We start from the raw sequence: 6,000 nt of genomic DNA on the forward strand, positions 1-6,000 counted from the left end.
ACACCTACTTCTTGTTCAAGTAACATTGCCTAAAAAGCAACACATGAATGTGGGTGCATGTGGATGCAATTATGCATGTGTTGGATGAGTGCTTTTTGATAAATACATTTGCTTTTTAGTTTACTTTTAAGCCTCTACAAATTTTAGATAAATTTTCAGTTTTTTAGAGCAAAGGAATTAGATCCAAAAATATATGATACATGTAACATGTGATATGATCATAAATATATAAATTGTAAATGATTTAACAAAACCAAACACAATCAAACCAAAAAGAAATAAGAGTGGAATAGAAGAGAGCAAACCAAAAATAAGTAAGAGTGCCAAAGGCCTTGTAACTGAATTGGCACCTCCCATGCACAAAGTGCTTGAGAGTCTAGGGAGGAAAGGGTTCAAGCTGCGGGATTAGCAGCATTTTATAATTATCTCTATAAAAAAAAAAGTAAGAGTGAAATAGAAGAGAGTAAAGGAGGATAGCCACTCCTCTTCCTGGTAGCCTCCTCCATTTGGATGTCGTGAACCCAAAAAATATAGGATTTTGGAATTTGGGTTGCTATCAAAATCAATCAATTTGTCATTCCATAAAAGAATATCAAGAATCTCTTTAATGTTCAGCTACCTTTTTCCTTTTGCCACAAAAGAAAATTAAGAACTATAAAACAAAACCTAGAAACTGAAAACCTAATAACAACTCATGTGGTGGTATTTGAACTCCATGAATGATAACCAATCAGTATGGCAAATTATGCAGAAGACAATCATTAAGGAATTTATTACCTTAGCTTTCTTTAACATAGAATCAACAAACTTCTCCTGGCTCTTCTCTAATAAGCCACAGCACATTAAAAGAATAAGACATGCGATATTTTCAAATAAACTAAGGTAAAATAAAGAGTGTTTTTGGCTATTAAGTTATAGCAATATTGAGAAACATAAAAAACACCTTTTACTTTTGAAAAAACGTTCAAGCAACCTCACAAACACATCAAGGGCATGCCAAGGATGCTTGTCTAATAAAAGGATAGGAAATTTCATTGCTATCTCAAAAGATAAGCATCAAGTACAGTAGAAACCTTAACTTGTATTATTCATTCCAACCATAACCTTTTTTAGGTGCAAAACTCCTTACACAACACATAATAAAGTTATTAACAATGAAATAGGGCACTATTATTGGAAGCTCCCAAAAAAAAAAAAAAAAAAAAAAAAAACACCACAACAACAACAACAACAACAACTCTAAAACCCCAGATGGATTTTCTCTCCACTAATATAAACCATGATATGAAACAATTAAACTAAATATAAATCCAAGTTTGAGATAACCCATAAACTTAAATTAAATCCAAACACAAACAAACGAAAAAAAGGGTCTCATATTAATATAAATAGGGCATAAACTAGGAATTCTTAACGCCAACATAAGAACCAAACTATGAATAGATAGTCTTACATAAATATAGGGTTTCTAAGCTCCACAAAGTTCCACACAACATTCAAAATCATCACACCAGTATACCCATCTAACTACTAAGCTTAGCTTCAACTTATAGCATAATAAAATATTTCCAATAAATTTAAATAAAGAGAGCAATAAAAATTCCCGAAAATTTCAACCAATCCAAACAAATAAAGAGAGCAATAAATAAAAATAAAAATAAAGCTACAATCTGTAGAATTATATAACAAAGAGGTATGAGCTACAAACAATTATGGGGTGAACAAAAGCATAATTAGAATAAATATTATATATTAGAATAAATATAACAGCCCATCCTTATGTGCTTTTGTTTCTTAAGCATAATTAGAATATACATAACAACCTATCGTGTGATTTTGTTCCTTTTGGTTAGCACAAGCTAGCTGCTCCCCTAAACAAATACAAATCCATCTTACGATTATTTGTGCATAAGACAAAATTCTATATATACAAATCAAAAGGTAATGCTCTTCTCAACTATATATATGATTATTTGTGCATAAGACAAAATTCTATATATACAAATCAAAAGGTAATGCTCTTCTCAGTTCAAGTATTCAATTTTAGGATTTAATGGAACTCACTGCAACATAATATAGGCCGAATCTTGTTTCTTCGTTGCCATAATACCCATGATAGCGTGTGTGAGAGATCGTGCCCCTGGCCCTTTTTTATTGAATGTTGGGCCAAACCCACGTGAATGGGTGGAGTCGTGTTATTGCCTCTCAAAATGGAGGTTCGACTAGTTATATTTTCCCCTTTAGATTAAGAGTTTTACAATGGAATCGCCATTTATTTAATTGTTGGAATAAATAAGAAAACCATAATTGAAAAATTCCTCTTTTTATTAATTTGAAATTGAACTTACATTGAACATAGAAAATTACATGGCTTTGATCCTAGATACAATCTAAGATAAAGTACATGGCTTTGTTTCCTAGTTACAATCTAGAAATTGAAAATTACAAGGATAAGCATTTGATCTACTAACCCTTGATCTAAGTTCAGAGGCTATGTTACAAGATGGGAAGGTGTTAGGCACCCACCTTGCCCGGTGAAACTGGTCTTCTAGACTATGGTGGCCAACATTTATATCACATCATCCAATATGTTATCAATCAATTTGCATGTTAATGTGTGTGCATGTGATAAACCCTAATTTAATTTACTAAACATTGCATTTGGATTGAAAAATAAATTCTAGTGAATGTGTGTGAATGGTGATATTCTAGATCAAAGATTTGAAAGAATTATAAAACAAATATGTTTTTCATATTTTTGATGTGAATTTAAGATCAAAACTAGTGTTTATGCATGAACATACGATGAACAACCAAGAATATGTGAAGAATATATAAGAACAATTAAGAGCATTCAAACATATTCAAGAGAATTTAAATGATTACTATCATGCTTTAATCTTAAACCCTTATCATGGTAACACAAAAAACAATTAGGGAAATAGATTATACCTTCATGCAAGATTCATATGGTGAGTCTCACTCAATACCTTGAGTCTCAGGAAGACCAAGATATGACAAGACTACTCAACTTCAATAGAACTCAAGAGAGGAGAAGAGAGGGGATTGTTCTCTCATTGGAATGAAGGAAAGGGAGAGTTTATATAGTAGTGGTAGAGGGAATATAAATGGAAGGCCATTTAATGAGGGTTGACAAGGATCATGAACCTAGACGTCATTTTAGCCTTGGGAAAAATCTGGTGCATTAAATGGAGGGATTGGTGGGAGTGGGGAGCAAGCCAAAATTCGGTTTTCCTGTAGCTGCTATAACAGCCTGTAGAGCCAACTTCAAAAAATCATATCTGACTTAATTCTGATCGGAATTGTCTCGTTCTTGTGCTCAAATTGAAACCCCAGATGTCTAGTTTCTAGAAAAGTTAACCTCATTCACATATTCAAAATATTCTGAGAGATATCAATGAAATGGTGAGCAGAGGTCATTTGTTAGAAAATGGTTTCAGCACAATTAACATCAATAAGTCCCAAATTAGCTACCAATTAACATTAAATGGCTTCAATCACTCCCATTTCAGACTTAATTGGTTCCAAATTTACTCTAATTAAAAGATAATTACACAAATTACTCATTGAATAATTAATGTTTAACTATCTAATTAATTAGATGTATACAACCTCACCCTAAAATGTAATCCTAACCAATCAAATTATGACACATCATTGATCTCCAATTGATTACACTTATAACCAATTGAAATCAATTATTCATAATCGCATATAGTTAGACTTAATTTGTGATAGTGCATCTCAGCCATTAAAACTTGATTTGATGATAACTTTTTAATCTAGTGATTCGATTAGGACTTATGACTAGTCGATTTGATAGTTACAACATCAAGATTATTTTGGTAAAATGAGATTAAGGATCTAATGGCTAGAGTCAAGATGCATATTTTCAAGGTGAAAGTACCATTTTACCCTCCATATGAGGTTAAATGCGGGTTGCAAAATGGGGTGTCAACAGCGTGGTAATGAGTTCACATTTTTTTGGGTCCCTATCCCATGCCCAATCCATTAGTTCAATGAAAGAAGAAGGTTGGTTGTTGAACGCACATTCTATCATGTCATGCTGCCAGACCGACTGAATTTTGAAACATAGCAGGAAGAGAATCTTCCACCTCGACCCCACAGAATCAGCTACACCTACAACCTTTTGCTTGAAAATAAGTTGAGCAAGTTGGCTACGATCCATTCATAGCCCTCAATACAACTTGGGTGCAAGTTACCACTACCTTGGTTGGGATTTCAAACAATGTTATTTGGCACGTTTCAATTTTGAGTGAGACTTTTTGTCAAACACTTGGTGTACATGTTCTAAATGGGAAAGAAAAGAATGTTTTACAGTATGAATACACCCAAAAAATGCACCTAAAGTAAGCACACTACAATTGAACATTGACAGAAGTGAAGAAAAAACTTCAAAATAATCCATAACGAATATTGAATTGGTTTACCATCTAGTTTAGGTTGACCATGCAATATCTTGCTAAAAAGGAAAATCCTTTTGCTTTCCAAAAGCAATTAAATGTATTCAAAAAACAATGGTGAAAAAAAAGGGAGAGCTTTTTCAAATTACACTATATCATTCAAACAATTAACAGCAACATAAATCCATAATATAAAAAGGAAAGAAAATCTTGAATTTGATTTGTGACCATTAGTCATGGAGGACTCATACTCAGCCTTGCAGGAATTAGACGAATTGTGCCCTAATTGGGTTTTCAAAGACCTAATTGAAGGTTTCTTTAAGTAAAGCAACAGCTCGACTACCGTTGCAATTCTTGCCTTTAATGTGAGGTGTGAGAGACTAGGAAACTTGGTTGCTCTTAGAAAAGGGGTTAGGCATTGACACCTTTCCTTTTCAGGATTATGTGTGGAGTCGCCACTTAAAAAAAAAAAAAAAAAAAAAGTTAATAAAAAAATAAGAAAAAAATACAACACACAATTCACATGTCCAAAATACCTCAAATTTCATTAATTGATTATACAAATACAATTTGGTAGAATATCTTTACAAGGCTTTGGTCCTAGATACAACCTATGTAAAAGAAATACAAGACTTTGGCCCTAGATACAATCTACCAAAGTAAAACAGGACACTAAATCTACCAACCTAAGATTCTAAGGTTCAGGTGCTAGGTTACAAGATGGGAAGGTGTTAGGCACTCCCCCTGCCCATACAGAGTCTAGTTCTCTAGACTTTGAATGACCATTAAATACCCATATTTAGAATGTCAAATGATGTACAACAAATGCCATGTCAAATCCTAGACCAAGGTTTACCCTTCTATTTAAGAGCCTTAGATCTGCAATTTATTTTGTATATAAAAATTTGATGAGAATGCTTGATGAAAATTTAAACCTGAGTTTTCATAAAAGAAAAAGAATGAATTGTTAATAAAAATTCATATCTGGTTTGGGTTTTTTAAATGTGAGAGAAAAATAGATTTTAATTTTGGAAACACCAATTTTTTTTTTATGAAAAATGTAAATCTGGTTTTTACTTTTAAAAAAAGGCCAGATTTTTATTTTAAAGAATGCAAATCATATTTTATAAAAAATATATATCAAATTTTTGTGAATAAAATAAAGATCTGTATTTTATAAATAAAATACAGAAAAGAAAAGAATGAATTTCTAAGGATTTAAGTAAGGCCACTTAACAGAAAACAAATTCCTAAAGCAAAGCTTCTAGAACTTTTTTAACATAAGGAGAGAAAAAAGTCAGAAAAGGAATCCTGATTTCTGATTTTAGTTCCCTACTTATAGAGGTTTGGTGCTTAAAAAATAAGTTGAATTGGATCAGATGCAAATTAGGTCAAATTCTTATCCCTAAAAGTTCGAAATGGATGTGTTTTGTCTTGATCAGAACGTTTCTAGGTCAGGCCTCAAAGCTGTGCCAATTGGCACTAGGGAAGTGCCAATTGACACTTGCCATGTGTGAATTGGCACTCAAAGAGTGCCGATTGGCATTCTTAAGTG

Source organism: Quercus suber, unplaced genomic scaffold, assembly GCF_002906115.3.
Source record: "Quercus suber isolate HL8 unplaced genomic scaffold, Cork oak 2.0 scaffold_20, whole genome shotgun sequence".
NCBI lineage: Eukaryota > Viridiplantae > Streptophyta > Magnoliopsida > Fagales > Fagaceae > Quercus > Quercus suber.